General features: G+C 44.4%; 1 pseudogene; it reads left to right on the top strand.

The window, feature by feature from the left end:
* The window catches only part of LOC147726863 (parkin coregulated gene protein pseudogene), a 32,691-nt pseudogene extending 9,266 nt beyond the window's left edge, over nucleotides 1-23,425 (top strand).
* The last annotated feature ends 1,468 nt before the right edge of the window (nucleotides 23,426-24,893 follow it).

Genomic DNA, 24,893 nt, shown 5'->3' with positions numbered 1-24,893 from the left:
AGGTCTACCTGGATACACACAGCTTAAGTGAAGCACACTGGGGGGAGGGGCACCGACAGAAGCAGTGAACAGCAGACACAAACACGCAACCCCCTACAATCCCTGTGTGACGGATAACGTTGCTAGCATCACCAAACTCCTTCTCCAGGAGATAGCTTATTGCTAGGGCCCCTCTGGAGCAGCCCACTCCCCACTCAGGTCGCTGACCCCACACCCAACACAGGTCGCTGACCCCACACCCAACTCTGGTCGTCGCTCAGGACAGACTGGATTCGCCTGGCACCCAACTTCTAGCGGCCCCTTGAACACCTTGCAAACATTCTTTAACAGACACTATGGTTGGTCTGTAGAAAGACCAGGTTGTCATAGGCACCACCACCTCACTGCATGACACAGTGCCCAGCACTGGTGCCACCCAGGTACCCACACCGCCGACAGCTAGGGTCCACCAGCCTCATCTACCAGGAACTGGAGGCCACTTGTACAGCGCCCAGTGCGGGGGGAGCCAGCTAGCGCTGCCGGTGTTATTAACCAGCAAACTGGTACTTTTGTTACTGACTGACCTTGGAAGAATAAAAAGCTGAACTAGCCCCGCTGAGATCTTCCCTTCTAGATCAGTAAGAGAGTCACCACCATATTAGTATAAATGAATGAATGAATGAAAAGCTTTATTCGATTTCAAGTACATAAAATCATAAAAGCAACAAGTTCATTACATAGACAAGCAAAAGAATCATACAGGTATCATTTTTAAAATATATACATGTGTTTTAAAAATTAGTTAAGCTTTTCTTTTTCCTTAAAATACTTTGTAAAAAGCCCAGCATTACGGCCACACAATTTACATCAATTAAAGATACTAAAAACAGTAAGGCTGGGCAGCATTGTCTCCATGTGCCTTGTTTTTTTAAAAGTGGTTTAATCCATCCAGATTTTTCCACCGTGTAAAATTTACAAAAGCAAATTACATGCAACGTAGATTGGGTGGGAAAGTTATCGCACAGGCATTTACAGAGATTTCTTCCCCAATCGTTTACTTTAGGAAATGTGATTAAACGGAAAAAGACATCAAACTCGAATCTTGTTTATAAGTAGCGGTCAAATCCCTCCAAACACCAAATTAAATAAGGCTGGATAGTGTAAGAGACTAGGGTGAGTTGATGCTGTATTACAAGTTTTTTGTTTAACTCCACTCCTAGTCTAAGGGATTCTACATGATACCAGCATAACTGCTTCAAGTCCTTCCTCGATATCCTGCACAATGAATCAGGATGGAGGTAGAACTCTGGTCTTCCAAGATCCCTAGGAAATTTACAGATCTACATCAACCAAGGTATCCTAGTGACCCTGTCCAACCACATACAATCCTTGATGATGTTTCTATTTAAAAATAGATCAGGCGATGTCCATACTCTGTGCCAGAGCAAGAGTGGTTGGATGCTGATAAGGTCGCTCACATAACAAATACCCAATTCTGCGTGACCATAAAATACAGGGGAACTAGCGGGAGTTGCCAAAATAAATCTTAGAAATGCATTTTCTACCTTTTGTATGGGGGTAGAATTGGAAATTCCCCAAATACCTGCCCTGTAAGTGGCTGTACTTAAACACTTAGCCTGGTAAATTTTTAGCAGAATTTCAGGAGGTCTCTTCCCCATCTTTTTAGAGAACAACATGAGTGCAGATGTAGCTCTCTTAAACATCATAGTCCTATTTCTAATGGCAGGCCCCCAGCCCCCAGTTTCTTCTAGCACAATACCCAGGTATGAGAAAGTTTTAGTTGGCGCAATTTTCTCCTTTCCAGCAAACAAGCGACACTCTTTAGTCTTAGGTTTACCGCAGGTCATAACAAAAGTTTTGGTGACATTAAGTTTTAGACCCCTGTTATCCATAAAGTTTAAATACGTGTTCAATGCCGTTTGTAAACCTCTTTGGGTCCGTGACATAATCACGGCATCGTCCGCATACACCAGGGACACAATTTGTTGGTGAATAATGCGTGGGGAATCACGTACTTCAGTCACTAATCACTTTTCCAAATCGTTAGTATACAAATTAAAAAGAAATGGGGCGAGAGCGCACCCTTGTCTCACTCCCTGCATTACATGAAGAGGCTTAGTACATTCACCTTTGCTTCCAAATCTCACCTTCGCCCCTGCCCCAGCATAAAGTTGTCTTAGGAAGGAGATTAACACTTCATTCACCTTCATGTCCCTCAAGATCTGCCACAGACGGTTATGGATAACACAGTCAAACGCAGCGCTTAAATCAACAAATACTGCGTAAAGTTTGCCGTCCGTAGCCTGGGTAAATTTACCTAAGAGCATCGAGAAGTTTAGAACCTGCTCTAGAGTGCCCCGTCCCTCCCTAAATCCATATTGTACAGGGGATAAGATGTTAACGTCTTCAGCCCATTGTTGCAGGTGATTCAAAATTACCCTCCCTGTAACTTTCATAAAAGAATCCAGGAGGGATATGGGGCGATAGCAAGAGGGATTTTCCCGATCTCCTTTTTTAAATATGGGGATGATGATAGAATCCGCCCAGGTATTAATAAAGCCCAAATCACATCGATCACACGTGTGAGTAACGGCGTCCATAGCTCATTCTGGTATTTAAATAGGTCTATAGGGATGCCATCTGCACCCGGGGCTTTATTGCCCTTGCTCTGAGTGATGGCGTCTGAAATTTCAGCCTCCTGTCGCCCCTTGGTTTTACTCCCCATATCTACCAGTTTATCTACCCCGCCTGGATTATAGACTTCCACAAAGAAATCTATCCATGAGTCTTCTGTTATCGCTACTTCCGTTCTTGCCATGTCCCCTGAATTAAAGAACTGTGCCTTAACAGCTGCCCAGAAGGAGGAACTTTCTCTTTTTCGGGAGGCCTCATGTAAATTCACCCACGTGTCATTCTTAATTTTACGTTTCTGTAACTTTCTTGCCAAGTTATACTCATGTCTGCACACTTTAATTTCTGCCTGGTTTCTCGGATTTTTACTTAGAGCCCTCCTTAATTGTAGATGGGTCTTCGTACATGTTGAGTCAAACCACCCATTACTACTTGGTTTGCTATCTCTGACGGGGCGATGTAGGTTCGCTTTAATAATTGTTGTAATGTTAGAGAAGGAGTCTAGAACTTCTGAATGTGATACCTCATCCTGAAGACATTTATTAACAAATGTTAATGCTTGTTTAATTATATTTGTATTGGTGACCGCTGGGTTACTCTGGGACCAACTAATCGCATACCCATTTTGTCTGCTTAAAGTACAATCGGTAGTCCAGGGACTCTCTACCAATGTACAATTTTTTTTCCAGGAAGATGGATACCAAAACTGAGTGGGAGATGGTCACGCACCCCTATCGTATGGGTTGCAAAATCAGTTAGCCAGTTTGAGTGGGAATTGGTAATGGTGATAAAATCAATCAGCGTGCTGTGCCCTCTCCCTACATACATGGGACTAAACTCCACTGGAGGCCTACATTGCATGTTAACAAAACCCGTATCAAATGAGGCCATCATGTCATTTAATGAGTCGCCCCCGTTATTATGGGAAAAATGAGGTTGGTTCTCGGATTTATACTTTTCATGATCACCACAGCCGCTCAGGTACTGTTTGCAGAGATAATGGTTGAAATCGCCTCCCCAGATAAGAATGGAATCCCTCGTTAATTTATCCACCAAATTTCTTACTAACTTATTAAGGGTGTTTATCATATCATTTACTAAACCCTTCTCGATATTATTGTACATGTTGATAATAATTATCTCAACCTTAAGGGTCACCTGGATTACAATGATTTGATAGTTACTACTCGAACCCACCGTTTTCAGTGTTACCACCTCCATCAAGTTCGTTACATAAATAGTCAGACCACCTTTACACCTCCCATGTTTAGAAGAGCTAGCTGGTACATAATGTTTTAAAGGCATCGATATGAATCTCATCGAGGGACCAAGTCTCTTGCAGACATAGTATATCTTTGTCCTTAACAAAATCAGACCAAATTGGGTTGTTTATCTTTGAGCGAAGGCCCGCGATATTCCAGAAAGCGAACCTCGTCTCCTTCTTTGAAAGAATCCCCAACGGTTCCTGCGGGGAGATTTCCTGCTGTCGGTCACCCTTACTGGCTGGAGCTGCATCTTCTAACACTGTTTCTGCTCCCACACTAGAAATATTTCCTGCCTTAGTAGTTGGACGTCAGTCAACTCCTTCCAGACCACTCAAAGCTGAGTAACGATTAACCCCTTCATATCTTGAGGCCTGCCTTTCAATTCTTCTCCATGTACGATTTGGGAAGAACTTTCTAGGAAATTCCCATCCCAGCCTAGGTCGTTTATGGTGGTTCCTGCTAAAACCCTGATCGATCTCTCTACATAGATTGGGTCTGTTCAAGTCCCTGTAGAAGTAGTCAAGTGGGAGAATCTCAATACCCTTCCCTCGTGACTGTGGGGTTAAACATTAACTCGCTAATGATTCGTCTTACTGGATCGGGTCTATTAAAGTTTAGTATAATACAGTCCCCTGATTTATTCCTCCGAGTTCTGCCTATCCAGGACACTCTGCGGGCCAATATAATATCTTGCCAAATATTATTGCCTGCCGAAGTGTTGCTAGTAATCCAATGGGTTGCCTTGTTTTTTAATTGGCCAAAGTTCTCATTCGTGCCTTTGTTCAATACTGGGACGTTCACAAGCACTAAAACTAACGGTGAAGACTCAGGCGGGAGATTAATTATTGGCAAGGGGACCCGTTCTTCCTGTTGTGCTTGTTCTGTAACCCCCCCCATTTTTCTCTATTGATTCCGGTGATGGTGTAAGGGGTATATTAATTTCAGGGGGTTTGTTTAGTGATAAATTCGGTTTTTGAACAGTACTATTGCAATCTTTAGTGACCTTATTAGTGGTGTTAGGTGCAGGAGTTTTAGATACTCGGTTATTACTAAGCACTGACCCATTGGCCAAATTGGACTTAGGTACTACTAAAATATCAAGCCTACGCGTATTATCATTAGCTAATTCACTCAGGGCATCAAGCTTCCCATTTATCTTTTTCAATCTTTCGATCAAGGGGATGGTGAAAGATCGTAACAGATGCGTCATGTTCGAAAAAGACATCACTGGCTCTTCCTCTTTCCCCAAGGTTGAGACTTTATTAAGGGTTTGTGGGGCTTGGACGTTAGGTCCTGGCGGGGCTTTAATATACTTGTTGGATGTGTGATGGGATTTCTTTGAAAACAGTGTGCTCAGGATGCCTGATGGCTTTGGTACTTTGGGTTTCCTGCCCGCCTGACGTCCCCCACCCCTATTTCTTTTACCAGTTAACTTGGGACGAGATGGTACTTTTTCTGGTAGGTCTTGAGTGGCTATCGTCTGTAAACTTTTCCTGAGCTCTATCGGATAAAAGCCATCAGAAGATGTACTACTGCAAGAAGAAATATTCACAGAAGACACTCGTCATCCCCTGACAAATAATCGTACTGTAAATCAAGTTTTTCCAAGTCAATAGGCCTACATGTAAGTAAGTTAGTAGGTTCAACGTTCCCCGGGGAAACAGCATGTATTAAATCGCCTAATGAAGAACGTTTCACACTCCGAAGCTCTTAACGATAGGCTCTTTTCAGTTACTGTTATTTTTCTACCAACAACCCCAGCCGCTCTAGTGAAAAAGTCATCAAGGGTCCCAGTTAGTCTTTCCCCGGCAGTGGCTGATGTAAGGCATCGCTTCCCCTCTGGTCCTGGAATGAGGGCCATGGTCGATCGGACACCAGCAATACCAAAGTCTTTGGCGATCTTGCTAGTAATAGTAATAGTAATAAAAGAGTTTAGAGGGCTGGCCCAGCCCAGCCTTGTCCGGCACTGGACGGCCGTAGACTGCCAGCCCTTTGCCCTGGCTTAGCCTGTCGACGCCTGCGACGCGGATGGAGTGCCGGTGTTTTCTGCGCCTTCGTGCGTGGAAGTGGGTGGGCGGGGATTGCCTCCAGGGATTCTGGGAGCTGTAGTCCCCCCTACTCTGCAGCCGCAGATGGAGGTTAGGGCGGCGGCGAGGGGAACAAACAGCCACAGGTGAGCGTGCGCTCACAGCGCAGGATATGCTGCTGATCTGAAATTCACCAGGTTGGCGTGCAAAACAATATAATGCAATGGAACTTTAAGGACTGATTGAAATCACCAGCTTGCATCAGCAGTAATGTTTGTATAAAGGAACCAGCTTGTTTCAGCAGTAATGTTAGTATATCATCATCACAAACAAAAAGAAAAGGAATCAAACACCTCCATGAATTCAGGGATTTCCCGAAGTATTGAGATCTTACCCGGGGATGTGCTTGAGTCTTGATTTCCCCACCAAAGGCACCGGAACATACAGACAATTCCAGCGGCCGCCCTCTGCAGATATTTCGAAGATTACCGTAGCCGCGGTAATGGAGGGAAGCAAGAATGGGCAGAAAAAAGAAAATCTGTTTTGTTCTATATTCCTCACAACAGCCGCTGTGAGGAGAAACAAGGTCAAAGGGTCTTCGCTCAGCTGAGCGCAATTCGGGAGTTCAAGGCTCCGACGGATTTGCGGGAGCAGAGAACGGCCGCCCTCGGGAAATCCAAATAGGCGTTCCTGCTCCATAATGCAGTTGGCTTCCTAACTCGGGAAAAGCTGCTGACAGAACCAATTCGTTCCAATCTTCCGCGGAGGAAACGAAACGAGCAAACAAAAGCTCAAACCCAGGACTTGGCACCAGTGGCGGTTTTACCATGGGGGCGTTTGGGCGCCGCCCCCCCTGTTTTCTCACCGTGCGAGAAGAAGGCAGAAACAAATGGTAGTTATTTATTTATAACTGCCATTTGTTTCTGCCTGCCCTTCTCGCCCGGCGAGAACGCAGTCAGCAAACTTCCTGTTTACGAGTCGAGCCTCAGGGCAGGGGGGAGTGGCTTGCCCACTGTTGTGAATACGGACTGTTTGGACAGCCTGCGAGGCTGTCCAAACAGACAGTATTAGCAACAGTGGGCAAGCCGCTCCCCCAAGCCTCCTCCCACTCTCCGTTCCGCAGCATGCAGACTAGGAGAAATGACGTATTTAGGGCAGCCGGCCAAACCAATCAGCGCCGGCTGCCATGGAGGGGAGGGAGGCTGCCTGCAGCCTTCAGTGACGACTCTGGTGACGAGGCATTCAAAAAAATCCAGGATGGCGCGCGGGAGTCTGCAGTCTCGGCCCTCGGGACAGGACTCGAGTCGAGAGCCAGAGCGGGAAGCCAAGCCAAGCCAAGGTAAGTTTTTTTACATTTATTTTTATTATTATGAGGCAGTCAGTCTTTATATTTCAATTGTGCGTTTTATAATACTCGAAGCACTAGGTCTGAATGATGGGTGATGTCCACGGGGCGGATATCGGTGCTTAGTGTCCGAGACTGCTGATGTACAAACCGGGGTTTGACTGTTCTATGTGGGGCCAAGCAAAGAGCCTGGCTGCCGTAGACAGATAAAGTTCTCGGCTCGGGCTATCAATGTGGACACCCTGAGTGAGCAGCAGGTTGTCACTGATGACCCTGTTGGTCTGTTTGATTACATTATGGATGAAAAATTATTTCCCTGGATGCAGACTGACTGAGAACAGAGTGGTGTGTGAGAGGAACATATAACGTTCACATACATTTAATGTTTTTCCCATGGGAGGGTAAAACTGTCTAAATTGCTGCTTTAGATTTTTTTACCGGAGCAGCTTGTACTACATTTCATTCACTCATGAAATACGCCGTGGGAAGGAAAATCTTTACTTTACATGACTGTTGTAACACAAGGAATCCAATTATTTGTGAATGGAAACATACTTCGTGGACGTGGTGGTCTTTATATAATGGTGTCGAAAGCCACGGGTTGAAAGAAAATGGACCAGCTGCCCTTTTTCCCCAACGAAGCGGGAATGTTTTGGAGGACAATAGCATATCTCTCAATTGCAGTACAGGAGAGAGAAAGATGGAGGCACACGCGTTCACACCATGTTGTTGGATTAATAGAGCCCCGTTATGTCTTCATATAAACCCCTTATACTTTTATTTTGTTGTCTCTATACAACAAAGCCAGCACACACTGCCAGTTTCGCTGTCCACCATTTAGCCTCGCCAGCCATCACAGTACGCACGTTCACACAATCGCCCCACCACTTTCAAATGTCACCAGCCGCGACTGCTTGGCACAGTTAAAGGCTGGAAATTACCCCCAGGCTACCTCATGGAACATCTTCTAACAGGGTTGTGTCGTCTTCCAGGGTCCCACTGCTGAACACCACAGGGTCTCGCGCTCTGTGTCATATTAGTAAAAAACACATACACCTCACTAGAATGAGCAGTTGTTTACTCAGAATATATAGAGATGCCCACAGATGTTTCCACAACGAAAACGGCAGCGGATGCGCACAACCCTAGGCATCTTTAGGACTGTGCCCAATAAGTAATTAAGAATCGCATGTCAGGACACCATTTCCCTGAAGATCTCCTGCTAGCGCCTTACTGCAGGGACTGCACGCTCCAGGCACTGGATGTGGCTGCTATAGATACAATCAGAGCTACTCAGGGTTGGACTCGATTGAAGAAAAACTGACTCTGAGAAACAGAGTGCTGTAGGAAGTCTAACAATCCTGGAATGGACAACCTGTGCCTGCCACATAGGGCCACGAATAACCCAATCCTACAGAGGTCAGTCGGAAGCACGGGTGTATGAGTTGTCCGTGCTGCAACATGGTTCTGTGACATGCAGAACACAGAGCCCAGCAGCAGGTGCCTTAACATCGATAGTTGGACCGGAACCCGTGGATAACAGATGAGCCCAGCAGGTGCAGTGCCGTGGATCCATCGGACAGGCACTGTATCTGGGACTGGAACCCCTGGGATAGCTCAGAGAACTGAAAGCAGACCGGTTACACACAGCTCTCAGAGGACGGCGCATGGATTCGTTAAATGTTCTATTTAATTTATACAGTGCACGGCTACTCTGTGTCCCAGCGCTTGCTCCAGAAAGTAAGCTGCACACAGATCAGAAGCTTAAAAAAAAGCAACATTTTTAGTTTTTTCTTAAAAAGCAGTGGGTCCTGGATGCGAACGGTAGCATGTTCCAGGCCAAGCCGGCTTTACGAACACAAGAACTCCAGACGAGCCTTTGGCGATTGAACCTGGGGGTCTGTATCAATAGCTGGTCGGACGAGCAAAGCTATTTACTAGGTTTATAAAAGGCAATTCACTTCTGAAGATAGATAGGGCCTAAACCATATAGGGCCTGATGTCCAATGGACAGCATTTTGAATTTTAGCCGAGATTCAACTGGGAGCCAGTGCAAGTTACGCAGATGAATACAAACGCTATGTCTGGATGATAGTCCCAGTAGCAATCTGGCTACTGAATTTTGGACTACTTGCAATTTCCTTGCAAGGTAGCCTGGACTGCCAACCAAAAGAGCGTTGGCATAGTCCAATCGGGACAAGATCAGAGCCCGGACCACAGTTTCCTTGGCACTATCAGGCAGAAGAGGGAGAAACTTCCTCAAGATTTTCAAAATGCCAAAGCAGGTCCTTGCCAGTTTCTTCACTTGTGTCGAAGTTCAAGTTTTCATCGAACCAGACAACAAGGTTTTTTGCAGTGCCCTTATCCACGGTGGGTCGGGGTTAATCGGGAGGCCACAGCCTTTCTCTGAAGTCCACTGGGAACGAGCTACACAGGATCACTTCAGATTTTCCTTCATTGCACTTCAACTGTGCATTCGCCAGCCAGTGAAACACACAGGACAAACAGTGCTGCGCCTCCAGAACAGAGTTGTCGTCTTTCCTCCATCAAAACAAAAACTCAGTGAGTGGCCCCTTTAACACCTTCAATGCTAAAGGTATTCTCCCCCCCGGTGCTGCATTCCCTGATTTACCATTGTTCATGACGAGCTCAGCTCAACCGTGCCTCATGACGAGCTGAGCTCGTCGTGAGCATTGAAGGGGTTAAGCCGTACACAGTCCTCTCCAGTAGGCACTGACCCGTAGAGCTATCTTTCTAAGACTAAAAGCCATAGCGAGCAGGGCACATGCATTTCTGCAGCAGGTGCCTGGTCCCACTCAGCTGCCTCCCTGCAGCCGGGACCAGAGAGGTTGTCAGCTGCACACACACCTCTCTCTTTGTAGGGAAAGATGTAACATTGCAGTTTCAGTCATACATAAAGAGCGAACAATAGAAACGTATATAAAGGATGACAATGAACCAGACGCACCTGTGTCTCTCTCTGTAGCTGCCGAGGGCATCCTCTGGGGTCGGTTTTCGGACTCCATGCGGTAAATAAAAAATTACAGTTTAAAAAAAATTCTGTCTATAACAAGCTGTCGCCTTGAGAATTGGTGACCCACTGAGAAGCGAGAGAGAGGTAGCCACATGTGCTTGTTGCGTCTCACAAAGTGCCTGAAACGCCGAGAGCAAAAGAGACGGCCGTGCGTGTGCACTTCTCCTATTCGGGCAGGCATGGCAAACAGGACACAGGGAGGGAACAGACATGTCTTCCTTCCAATCAAGAGAGCATTTTTGGCGTGCACCAATTAGAAGCATGTGTGAAGCTTCCACCCCGCTTCCAAACAAAACCGACAAAAATGGTCTTGCAAGCGTGCAGCGCATGCGTTGCATCGCTAGGCAAGACCTAAAAATGTCCAACTGAATTAGCACTGTTTTATGGGGCAACCATCATTTTGTCCTTTTTGCAATGTGTGATGTATAACCGGTTTTAATTACTAAAGAGACCTGTAAATGTATATTCAAAGACATTACCCCGGTGCTATTGGGCACGTGGAGGGATACACTTGAGAAGCCCGAATTTCTATTGTACAACTTCAGGAATAAGCTCAGACAACAGTTTGGGCTTTCATATAGTACATCAAGGACCTGGAGGCATGTAACTTGTGTATATGTGTAGTCACAAAGCAAACAGAGGAGCATAATTCAGACACTTGTGCACACAGACTAACCAACATACATGTGCCGATGCACGCGGAGATACATCCGCGCCACTCATGCTCGCACACCAGCAGACACACAGGCATTCATGTACACTTGTCAACATGCAAGCTTCATGCGCACAGACCAACAGATATACAGATACACAGGTGTCAAAGTACGCAAACCAACAGTTATATAAAAACACAGGTGTTAAAAACTCTCAAGCACTCATGTACGCAAAACAGATATATAGAAACACAGGTATCAAAAACTCACAAGTACACATGTACGCAAACCAATAGATATATAGAAACACAGGTGTAAAAATCTCACAAGCACTCATGTAAGCAAACCAACAGATACATAGAAGCACAGATGTCAAAAACCCACAAGCACTTGTGTATGCAAACCAACAGATATATAGAAACACAGGTGTTAAAAACTCACAAGCACTCATGCTTGCAAACCAACAGATATATTGAAACACAGGTATCAAACTCACAAACACTCATGTGCGCAAACCAACAGATATATAGAAACAAAGGTGACAAAAACTCACAAGCATTCTTGTACACAAAAAAGCGAATATATAGTAACCCAGGTGTTAAAATCTCACAAGCACTTTTGTACACAAACTAACAAATATATAGAAACACAGGTATCAACAACTCGCAAGCACTCGTATACGCGGGCCAACAGATATATAGAAGTACAAGTCTCAAAAACTGACAAGCACTCATGTATGTAAACCAACAGATATATAGAAGCTTAGGTGTCAAAAACTCACAAGCACTTCTGTACACAAACCAACAGATATATAGAAGCACAAATGTCAAAAACTCACACGCACTCGTGCACGCAAACCAACAGATACATAGAAACACAGGTGTGAAAAACGAACAAGCACTCGTGCACGCAAACAACAGATCTATAAAAGCACAGGTGTCAATAACTCACAAGCACTCTTGCACGCAAACCAACCGATATATAGAAGCACAGGTGTCAAAAACTCACACGCACTTGTGTACGCAAACAGATCTATAAAAGCACAGGTGTCCATAACTCACAAGCACTCTTGCATGCAAACCAACCGATATATAGAAGCACAGGTGTCAAAAACTCACAAGCACTTGTGTACGCAAACCAACAGAAGCACAGGTGTCAAACTCACAAGCACTCATGTATGTAAACCAACAGATACATAGAAACACAGGTGTCAAAAACTCACAAGCACTCGTGCACACAAACCAACCGATATCTAGAAGCAAAGGTGTCAAATACTCACAAGCACTCGTGTACGCAAACCAACAGATATATAGAAGCACTAATGTCAAAAACTCACAAGCACTCGTGCACGAAAACCAACAGATATATAGAAGCACAGGTGTCAAACTCACAAGCACTCATGTACGTAAACCAACAGATACAAAGAAACACAGGTGTCAAAAACTCACAAGCACTCGTGTACACAAACCAACAGATTTCTAGAAGCACAGGTGTCAAAAACTCACAAGCACTCGTGTACGCAAACCAACAGATTTATAGAAACAAAGGTGTCAAAAATTCACAAGCACTCATGTATGCAAACCAACAGATATATAGAAGCACAGGTGTTAAAAACTCACAAGCACTCGTGTACGCAAACTAACAGATACACAGAAGCACAGGTGTCAGAAACTCACAAGCACTCCTGTACGTAAACCAACAGATACAAAGCACTCGTGTACACAAAGCAGCAAATACATAGAAACAAAGGTGTCAAAAACTCACAAGCATTTGTGTGCACAAACCAACACATATATAGAAACACAGGTGTCAAAAACCCACAAGCCCTCAGATATGCAAACCAACAGATATATAGAAACCCAGGTGTCACAAACCCATAAGCACTCACATACGCAAACCAACAAATATATAGAAACATAGGTGTCACAAACTGACAAGCACTCGTGCATGCAAACCAACAGCTATATAGAAACAAAGGTGTCACAAACTCACAAGCACTTGTGTACGCAAACCAACAGATTTATAGAAACACAGGTGTTAAAAACTCGCAACCACACATGTACACACATAAATAGATATATAGAAGCATGTGTCAAAAATATGCAAGCACCTATGTACACAAGACCAACAGGTATACAGATACAAGGTGTCAAAAACACGGAGACACCAATGTACTCCGAACAATAGATACACAGGTATCAAAAATCAACCAAGTGTGTATATGGCCATGCGTGTTTATTTTTCTCATTTATTTTTTCTATAAACGTTGCTGTCTCATTGTATGTGTGTGGTATTTGAGATAACACAAACTTAGCCTATGGTAGCGGAGTGCTGTACAAGATCAATGCAAGGATACAGTCAACAAGTGATTTTACTCCCCTCTCGGTGACTATTTTTCCCGGGAGTCAGTAGATGAAGAGGGAGCTAGAGCAAGGGAGAAATGGGTGAACTAAATACACTTCCCTTAAATGACAGAAGTACTTGCACCTATGGGAGAACACAAACTGCCAGGTGAGGGGAGAAGCCTTCCAGGAGATCTTAAAATCCCATCACTCACTTGGCCTAAGTTGTCCTGCTTTGGTCTTCCAGAGGTCAATATGTATTTTAGAGTGTTCATCTTTAGTGGGAAAATATCTCAAAATGTGTTGTGGTCCCATCAAGCAAGAAGCAACTTCAAATTTCCCATAGACGAGACCAACATTTCTAACAAAGGTATCTACTACAGTACACATGGCTTTTGAAGAGAGGAAATATATTATTCTTAAACTGAAGATGGTATCACAGATTGGGAAAGAGTTGATGGAACGAGGGCATTTAATAGTACGTAAAAGAGTACTCAGCACTATTACTTTAGGTACTCCAAAATGCCTCTGTGTATAATCCCCCATGTGTTCAGCAAGGAGAAGACGCTTGAACCATGCATAGTTTGATGGTTTACTCACTGTCTGCTTGTTGGCCCCAGGTCTCCAAGTTCCTGGTAATTAGCAGTATCCACCATACCCCCTGGGATTGTTCCATTTAGTCTGCTGTATTTTTCCCGGGGGGGGAGGGAGGAGAGTGGGAACTACCCTTCTAATGAATCCTGTATGTATGTATGTATGTATGAATGTGGTATTTGTATAGCGCAAACCTAGCAAAAGGCAGCGGAAGAGGGTCCTGTGTAAATGCAATCTGATTTATTATGAATAAATAATCTTGGCACATGAAAGTTTTTTGAATGGTTTCCATATATACTCCTTATTTTTACATGATATGATGAATTTAGCACTTCACTGTCTCTCTTTTTATGGAGCGTAATGTTGATTTTTGAATGTATCTTTATTTTTAATGTGGACCTCTTCGGAGTCCCAAATCATAATAAATAAAACTGTAAACGGCACACAAAGTGATAGTAACCCCAATAGCTTCTGGGAGGAAGGAAAGCACAGTTTCAACCTTCTCTGATGATGTTCATTCTCCCGAGAGCCAGTCCCCGCAGCGCTTCCTGCACTGGCTAAGCACTTGGAAGCGCTATCGGGCACCGCTCCCCGTTAGAGCAGATCACAGGTCTCTTTATGCAAAGATATGAACATCTTTTTGTGACATTTGTTGTAAATATATTTTTTGTGAAGATTATGTTCAGTGTATTTAAATGTTACAAAAATCCAAGAACAGAAGTGAAATATTAACAACTTTTTGTGACATTTGTAATAAAGCTTGAAACATTGAGAGAACATATTTGAACCAGTTGTTGGTGAATGGTTGCACAGATTGATGCTGTGGTGGTGCTGAGTGATGCTGTGGTGGTGACAAGTGATGCTGTGGTGGTGACGAGTGATGCTGTGGTGGCGACGAGTGATGCTGTGGTGGCGACGAGTGATGCTGTGGTGGCGACGAGTGATGCTGTGGTGGCGACGAGTGATGCTGTGGTGATTCGATAGTGAGTGTGATAGATACATAGAGTTAATGTTAATGTTAATGTTAGTTGGGATTTATTGAGCGCTCGTACGCCCGAAGGCTTCATGGCGCTATAGAAAGAACCAGGCAGGGCAGTCAAGAAGCAGAGTGGTGCTGTCAGTGGTAAGCTTGAGAAAACAGCCAGGTTTTCAAAGATCGTCTAAAGCTGAGGATGTTATCACTCTGCTTTATATGAAGAGGAAAAGAATTCCAAAGAGCAGCAGCTTGATGGTCGAAGCAGCTGCCTCCGAGGCGTTTCCTTTTGAATGAGGGTACAGTCAAAAGTGATTTGTAGGTGGATCGAAGGTGACGCGAGGGGCAATATTTTTTGAATAGATCTCTGACAAAAGAAGGGCCAGAGTCATTCAGGGACCTGAACAGAATGCATCCAGCCTTGAAGGCCACACGTTGCTCAACTGGCAACCAGTGCAGCTGCTTGAGGCCAGGTCTGATTGATTGCCTCCTGGGTATGTTCAGGAGGAGCCTAGCGGCTTGGTTCTGGACAAGCTGGAGACGTTTCAGCTCACCAATTTGGAGACCAAGGTAAAGGCTGTTGGAAAAATCCAGCCTGGACAGAACCAAGGAGAGGACAATCTGAGTGAGCGCTGTTGAAGAAAAGAAACGAGCAATTTTTCTTATTTTCTTCAATTGAAAGATGCTGGAAGATACCACCGCTCCAACCTGTCTTTTTAGAGAGAGATCCTCACTGATGAAAATGCCTAAGCTTTTAACCACGGGGGACTTAGTAGGAGGCGTAGAGTGAGGGCAATAGATGGATAGAGTGAGGGAGATAGATAGATAGTTGTGTATGTGGGGGCAGGTCAAGACCTAAACAGATCTGACTGACAGACAAAAAGCTAATGGCAGTCTCCCATCAACCACGCACAGAAGGACCACGCACAGAAGGGGGCATGTTTACAAGCAATACCGACCCACAATGATGAATAGTTCCATTGAGAAACGCTCGCGACTTGTACGACGAAAGCGGGTTTAGTGGGAAAAACAACAAAGCTGTTCAAGTCAGGAATGCAGACAATTTCACAAAGAAATACACATCTAAAGAAAGTGAAAAATAAACTGATCACGCTCCCGAGCTCACAAGGGTTGTTTCTGAATCACAAGAGTAATGTATGACACCATAAGAAAGTAAAATATTTGAAAGCCAGAATGTGTACACTCAAAGGGCAAATAATTTAAAGAAAAGAAATGTGTAATACAAAAGACATGTCAGAACAGAGCAACCTTTAATACATATGCCGCAACACAACAGCGATGGGGAATGTGCGTCACAGGAGTGGCAACAACAATGTCGTGATATGTTTCACAGCACCGAAAGTCAGGCTGTATCAAAAACGCGCAGTGACAGCATAGCAGGGCAGTGAGTGTTAAGGGAGTTACACCGCAGCATTATCGTGTGTCTTGTGTAGCGTTGCAGGGCAACACTTAATATACGAGTCTTACCTGAACCGTAATGATGGTACACCTGGACCTGGGCTATGAGCGCATCACGCCCCCTAGCTGCACTTTTACAAGCTGGAATGGCTGTGGAAGGTGGGGTCCTCTCTGCACTTGGAGTCTGACACCTTTCCGGAGTACTAAAACCACCCCTGCGCCTACAGTTGCGTGAGACACAGGAAGCCAGGCGGGACTGCCTGCTTGACGGCGGGGCCACCAGCACAGTCAGGAAGCGGACGGGAGCCTACCCCGTGCTCCTGTGAAGAGAAGGGAGCAAGCGTGTGACCCAGCGGGGCTACTGTGCTAAGGGAGAGCCCCGCCTGCTGCTGACGCAATGGGTCTGGGGAGAGAAGCGGAGGGGGCTCGAGGCACATTGCCGGTGCCCGCACCCCCAGTGAGGGAAGTCCCGCGTGTGCCCAGTGAGTGGGGTGGGTGTATTTGTGTGTGTATGTAAGCCCCATGTGTGCCAGGTGAGTGGGGTGGGGAGGGTGCGTGCGCGTGCGTGTGTGTCTGTGTTATCCACTTGCTGGAAATCTGGGACAGGAGATGCGCACGGCGCGAGATGGCTGTACGTGCGCGCACATATGGTGAAATCGCCGACAGCCCTGCGCGTGCCCATCCCCTGTCCTACTTTCCCAGCAAGTGGATAACAAAATATCTTTCGCTGGACGCAGCGCTTCGCACTGCTAACACCTGCTCGACCTAAAAATACTTGGGGGCTCAACATACCTCCAAGAAAGGAACTGAAAAGCAAATGCAGCTATAAATGTGTGTCGGTGTAATGAACACAACATCAAAGCAAAATGGCAACATGCTTAGTCTTAACCCTTCCATGCTGATGACGAACCCCAGCCCTACGGTGCTCGTGTGCTGATGACGGCTGGGGTTCGTCACGGCCCGCCCCTGTTCGTGTTGTTTACAGCACACCAGGGGAATCGCGGCCGCATGGAAGGGGTTAAGAAAGCATGTGTAATTTTTTTACATTACAAACAAGCGCAAACTGGGATTATTAACATGCTTTGCAGTTAACAGTAGTTTTTAGGTTGCAGCTCTATTAAAACAATGGATGATATGAAACAAACACTGCAAAAGAAAATGGAATAAGCCACAAAATACCTAGATGCTACAGAATCTTGCACCGTAGACTAGAGATAACAGTAAACAAAACTTTAGACACTATGGGGGATATGTATCAAAATAGCATTTTGCGATTCTCAAATAGCAATTTTTTGCTAATCGCTATTTGAGAATCGCAAAATGGTATGTATGTAGAAATCAGCTTCTTTTTAGCGATTTCCTAAGATTCCTTAATTGCGATTAGCAAATTGCTAATCGCAATTAAGGAATAATTTCCCATTCATTTCTATGGGCCAGGAGGCCCCTAGGAATGAAGGGGAAATTTGCGATTAGCAATTTGCTAATCGCAAATTGAGAATATTCGCAAGGGTGCAGGGGTGTCCAAAGGACACCCTGCTGCACCCCTGAAAATGACATGTGTGCGCATATGGCGCACATACATGCCCTAAGGAACACACTGACAATCAGGGCTTACTCTGGCAAACTCTAAACAAACATAACCAAATCTTCTGAGTGAGTAGGTGCACGCAGCTGATCCTGCAATATAACCAGTGCAGCCTGGGAGACCCATTTTTCTAATATTTATGCCGCCCCCTCTGATGAGCAACCTCTCCCTAACATGAACCAAACTGAAGGCTTAGAGATCTCGGACCTAGAAGTCAGGAAAGCCATCAATGAGAGCCTAGGTAACAAGGCACCTGGGCCGGACGGCCTCCCTATTGATATTATAAAATGTAACGCTGCTCTTTGGACACCAATACTCCTAAACATTTTTAACAGTCTCCCACATGTAGCCATGCCTGCCACGTGGGCTACTAGTATCATTGTTCCCATTTACAAAAAGGGAGACAGATCAGACCCAGCAAATTACCGTCCCATTTCCCTCCTGGATAATACTCTAAAAATACTAGGACGAATAATTTATAACAGGGTACTGGAATGGGCGTCTGATTCTGACTTTTTAGATCCCTGCCAGATGGGGTTCAGGAGCGGGGTAGGAACAGTCGAGCAATGCCTAAATCTAAAACTGATAATCGACAAATACTGCATTGCTCGCTCATCCCCCGTCTACCTAGCTTTTATGGATCTTTCATCCGCATTCGATCTTGTGAACAGATCCAAGCTATGGTTAACTCTCCTGTCAAACGGTCTTGATGCCACTCTTGTTAGATTCTTAGCCTATCTACATACTGACCTGAAAGCACGGGTACGTATTGGGATGGGCGGAGAGGTATCGGGAGCCATTAAGATAGGGAGGGGGGTGAGACAGGGGTGCGTTTTAGCACCCCTGTTGTTTATCATTTATATTAATGGTCTGTCCAACTGTTTAAAGAAAGCTACCCCTGATGTCCCAATTATTTTAGGAAACCCCTTACCCGTACTTTTATATGCAGACGACGCTGTCCTTATGGCACGTACACCTAACGCCCTACGTCTGCTTGTACATAGTTTTGTAAATTTTATGGAGGGACTGGATTTGAAAGTTAATTTTAAAAAGTCTTTTATTATGCCCTGTGGGCCGGGCAAAAGGAAACTCGGCACAATTCGAATTGGAACAGATAAACTCGAATCTGTCCATAAGTTCCCTTATCTGGGGTTGGTTTTCGCTGCGAACGGCTCGTGGAGCGGGCATGTGGCCCACGCCACGAGCAAGTTCTCGAAAGCCAACAATTCTGTTCTGAGTCTCCCCCGCCCTAAGAAAATCGGCGCCACAAAAGCCATTGTTAAAATTTTTAAACTACAGTGTTCCCCTGTTGCCACGTATGGAGCCGAAGTTTGGGGATTGGCCAGCAGCATTAGCATTCAAAGAGAGGAAAACCGTTTTTGCAGAAAATTGCTGGGAGCACCGATCTCCTCTTCCAATTTCATCTGCCATAACGAACTTAACCTCCCCTTCATAAATGATTTTATTAAAGCAAGACCAGCACTCTTCTGGATCAGAATCTGGAGGAATGAGGCTGCTGTCCTTACGCAAAACATCATTAAGGACTGCCTTAATTGTGAAAATGGCATGCAGATCCCCTGGTTTAAAGAAGTTTTTAAAATGTTTAATGAAATTGGTAGAGGCATTTTGTTTACTGAGCCAACGGCTATTGAATTAAAGGATAAATTTGAGGTCCAAAAGGCACTTTATGCACTTTACTGCAATGAACGGCTTGGAATTGAATTACAGAAATCAGGGGTCAAAAAATACATTGGTAACGGTCTCTGTATGCAAATCATGCCACCTTACCTCTCACTCCCTATGTCAAATTGGGAGCGATCTCTACTGTTTCGTCTAAGGGCAGGAACTGTGAAATTTTTGCTGTCTTTTCCTCTGGGGTATCAACACCATTTAGATCTTACCCCCTGCCTTTGTGACGGTACAAGCACTCAAGATAATTTGCACTTTCTGTTTTTCTGTCAATTTTATGTGAGATATACCAAATGGCTTTTAACCCCATATTTTAGAAAATTCAGACCTCTCACACTTCAGGAATCCTATATGTTGCTGCTCACCTTGGACACTGATGAACTGACATTTCGCACTAGCACTTTCTTAAGACTAGCCATACGCACACGTAAGACCATGGAAAGTCCTTGAAATCAGATTCAGTCATTAAGATACTACTGCTAAAACTTTATAAGATAATGAAATTTATTGCTTAACCACTGTATGAATTGTTTTGTTACTATGGAATGTTATTTATTTAACTGTTTTGTATTATGTGTATATATGTGCTTTGGTGTGTTCGGTACTTTTATGAATTTTATCAAATTCGAATAAAGGTCTTTTGAACTTGAACTTGAACATAGGTCTTATCACAAGTTATAATTGGTTGTCTTTTGCATCTCGGAACAAGCTTCTAAGTGCTTCCAAGGCCAGGCTGGTCTGGTGCTGCAGAGGCTGTTTCCACTATATCTTTTACCTATCAACGATCACATCATGGACTAAAGCTGCTGTATAGTGTTGCTCGGATCCTCCGTGCATACAACTCCCTGAGGCCAAAAAAAGTAACTGACATCTGTAAATATGATAGAGGAACACACTGACAATCAGGGCTTACTCTGGCAAACTCTAAACAAACATAACCAAATCTTCTGAGTGAGTAGGTGCACGCAGCTGATCCGGCGTGAGTGGGTAAGAGGCAATAAGGAGTGTCCGCTTTATTACATGGCCACCTCAGCATAGTAGCCCATGGCAATATTGCAAATATCTCCATGAACTACGGCCTCAACTTCACAATATGATTTGCATTAAACACCCTTATAATCAGTTACTTTGTACCTCTAATTCGCGCTTACAAAGCATTTCTGCTCCAAATGTCAAGGCTGTCAAAAATAATAAACAAAAACAAGAAAACATGGACTTTGTGGCCAATATTTGCATAAAAAAGGCAAGGTTAATCTACCTTAGCCTGACAGAAATGACACTGATCACCTTTAACAGCAATACTGAAGGGACACACAGTGAAATGAATGAAGTTACATGCACTCTCAATAGAAAGAGGAGGTTTAACCCCTTCGATGCTGGGGACAAAGCCAGCTCATCATGGGCGTTACCTGCGCTGCGCGCATGACGAGCTGGCTTTGTCACATAACCCGCGATTTTCAAATTTCAGCGCGCAGCGGGAAAACCCGCTAGCGCGCATGTGGTTAAACAATGAGATGTATTTATGAGCTGCACTCATCGAGGAATAAAACATAGTTAAAGTGGGAGCAGGCAGAGCACCTTCATCACAGTTATCCTGAAGGCCGAATTTTAACCTTAGCCGACCACACCCTCACCAGGGACCTGCTGTTGGAGCTGGAGGTCTTTCTTCACGGGAGACATTAGGTCGACGTAAGGAGGGGGTGCAACGATCTACATAGCCAAGATTTTAAGTGTACCTTATTTCTGTAAAGTAGTTGTTTTGAAATTGGTTCCTGTGATGCAAACAACAACTACTCCTGCTTACAGGTGCAAATGAAGGAGGATAACACAGCTCTGAAGCTATAGGGTACAAGGTGGTTCTGGGCGGAGGTGTCGGGGATGGACAGATGAGAAGACTGGGTATTTCTTTAATGTCATAGAGATGGGGGAGAAGAGCACAGGCTACGTGGGGTTGGACCCATCCCATGATATTTTAAACCCAATACGAGGGAGGGAAGGGGGAGATAAACAAAGGTTCAATGCCTGAATGTTGGAAGTTTAAGGAACTGTTACTAAGCGGTTTGTGGAATGCGGGGTGTTTCGGACTCCCGGACTTTGAATATCCTGGGACTGGGTCACTGTCAAGGGCCCATTATCTTTGACATCTCATAACACTGCGCACAGCCATGAGGAGGGGTGAGGCCCGGACAGTGGCTTTTAGGGCTCAGATAAAAGGCCTGAGTACGGTAGATTTTATCATGAGTAGGGCTCCCGGTTTTATGGTATTTATTTTTTTGCCATTTCCGTCTGTATTTATCCATATTTATTTTTTGGGCATTTTTTCTGTATTTATCCACATTTATTTTTGTCACAAGCAAAAGACGACGCTACCGCTAGTATTTTTCCACATTTATTTAAATTGTGAATGCACACATGCGCTCGGTTGTTATTGGTCAACACTATACATTTATCTGAAAACGTTGCCATTTGCAGAATGTCCCAAATATGCTTAAAAGTGCTATCACAACTCTTTTGTCTCAGATTCTTGCAGTCTCTGCCATCGGCAGAGAGCCACATCCTCTCCCCCACTGAACACCTTACTGCCCCACTGAGAGAAACTCACACTGCCTTCAGCTGCAACCCAATTGTGCCCCGCTATAAATACCGGAAAGCAATTCAGTTCAAATTATGCACTAGACTCCAGTAATATGCTGCCTGAAAAAAGTAACATACTGGAAAAAATCAAACACTCATAGTTGACAAATGTTATTGATACCCAAATAATAACTGAGCTCTGTGAAGCCACCCTGGTCCTTTTGGTTGAAAGGAGAAAGCTCCACCATGGAGTACACCTATCATATTTAATAAGTTTCCTCTGAAAGAGTCCTTAAAGTCCAATTCTTCAGATTTAAAAGCTTTAAATGTGGGAAGCCCTGAACCAGCATCGCTCCTTGCATAGCTGGGTATTGTTAAGTGTAAAGGTGCAGGGGAGAGACTAGAACAATTTAAACAGGCTCACTTGAGCTTGTCAAAAATATAATTTCAGCCAAACTCAAGAAGCCTGAACCAAGCAGAGTGCAAAGGACTTTGTGTAAAGCCGACGCTTTAATATTGTAATAAAGTATTTATTTAGATCAAGACAGTACAACCAGTACGCTGGGTCCCACGTTCCCGGCCGGAACATGGAGGGGCACCTCTTTTGTAGCTCAAAATGGGTGAAAAGCCCCCTCCCCCCAGGAATGCAGGGGATTAAGATAAGTTTTCAACATAAGATTGTTTTTAAAAACGAGAAACAGAGAGCTTTGTTTTGCAGGTCACATTATTCCGGATCCTCTTTAGGATTGTGCTCTCTGGAGAGTATGACAAACAAATTGCAACATTTTAGGATGTAAAGCTCTATACTGAGGTGGAGATTGAGAAGCTTGACTACCATCACTATCTGCCGCTCTTCTTTGATGGGCTTTGTGAGATGACACACCCTTACGAGTTTTTCGCACGGCAAGGGGTCCACGACATGCTGGAGCATGGAGGGAACACGATCCTTTCCGTCATTACTCAGCTCATTATCCCAATAAAAAAAACGTTGAACATCCGCATCCGGCAGGTCATCTGTACCACGTTGAAAGTCCTGCAGCACCTGGTCGTTTCCGCAGACATGGTGGGAGAGGCGTTGGTGCCTTATTACCGTCAGATCCTCCCTAATCTAAACATCTTCAAAAATATGAATGTTAACTCAGGTGACGGCATCGACTACAGCCAGCAGAAGCGGTAAAACTTCGGCGACCTAATCCAGGAGACGCTAGAGGTCTTCGAGCGCTATGGAGGAGAAGACGCTTTCATAAACATAAAATACACGGTGCCCACCTACGAGTCGTGCTTGCTAAACTAAAGGGGAAAAAAAGCAAAGAAACCATGTCAACAAGCACTGGCGTTGCCAATAGGTCTCGCAGTAGGAAAGTTGGAGATATTGGTTTTGTAAATGACATTTTATATTTATGTTTTGTGATTTACAATGCCAATACTTTTAACTTTAGCATATGTGACACTTTTAGTATTTGTAATGTCACATGTTTTGTATTGCCTTTACCAAGATGTATTGATATTACAATTAACATTGGCTTTTAATTTTTTTAAATAATTAATACTTAAATAAAAGTGATTGTAATTTTTAATGCCAATAGCTTAAACTTTTGTAAATAACTGTTGTGAAGATTATGTTCAGTGACTAAAATCCAAGAACAGAAGTGAAATATTAACATTTTTTGTGACATTTGCAATAAAGCTTCAAACATTGAGAGAACATATTTGAACCAGTGATGCTGTGGTGGTGCTGAGTGATGCTGTGGTGGTGCTGAGTGATGCTGTGGTGGTGCTGAGTGATGCTGTGGGGCCCTGAGTGATGCTGTGGTGGAGCGATAGATAGATAGAGGGCAATAGATAGACAGACAGAGTGACGGCAATAGATAGATAGACAGAGTGAGGGCGATAGATAGACAGTGAGTGCGATAGATAGAGTGAGGGCGATAGATAGAGTGAGGGCAATAGATAGATAGAGTGAGGGGAATAGATAGAGTGAGGGCGACAGATGTGTGTGTTTGTGTGTGTGCGGTTGTGTGTGGTTGTGTGTGTAGTTGTTTGAGTGGTTGTATGTGTGAGTGGTTGTATGTGTGGGTGGTTGTATGTGTGGGTGGTTGTATGTGTGAGCGGTTGTATGTGTGGGTGGTTGTATGTGTGAGTGGTTGTATGTGTGAGTGGTTGTATGTGTGAGGTGTGAGTGGTTGTATGTGGGAGTGATTGTATGTGTGAGTGGTTGTATGCATGTATGGTGGTGGGGTTGTGTGTGAGGTTGTGTGTGTGTGGGTGTTTGGGGGTGTGTGTGGGTGTTTGGGGTTGTGTGTGGGGTTGCATGTGTGTAGTTGTGTGTGTAGTTGGGTGTGTGGTTGTGTGTGAGATTGTGTGTGTGGTGTGGTTGTGTGTGTGGTTGGGTGTGTGGTTGTGTGTGTGGTTGGGTGTGTGGTTGTGTGGAGGCTAGCCAAAATGACTGTGTGAAAGTTTTAGTGATGGAAAAACGACTTTAATAAATGGCCCAAAAATAAGCTATACAAATGACATAATTAGTTGGCCTCAAACCAGCATCCCTTCTGAAGTGAGAAACATCTAAAAAACTGCAAATTGTGTTCTTGCTTAGTTCAACTGCTGATTACGGTGCGGGCAGCTTGAGCATGAGCCTAGCACCCCAATATTTTGCATATAAAACGCGTAACAAACAAAATGTAAAAATATGGCTTAGTGAAAAGAACCAAGATCCAGGTTAGATATTTTGTGCCCCCTACACATGGCCTGTATAGTTAATATAC

The sequence above is a fragment of the Lissotriton vulgaris genome, chromosome 3_1, assembly GCF_964263255.1.
Source record: "Lissotriton vulgaris chromosome 3_1, aLisVul1.2, whole genome shotgun sequence".
Classification (NCBI taxonomy): domain Eukaryota; kingdom Metazoa; phylum Chordata; class Amphibia; order Caudata; family Salamandridae; genus Lissotriton; species Lissotriton vulgaris.
Note: the sequence above shows the minus strand (reverse complement) of the source record. Positions and strands in the feature narration are given on the sequence as shown.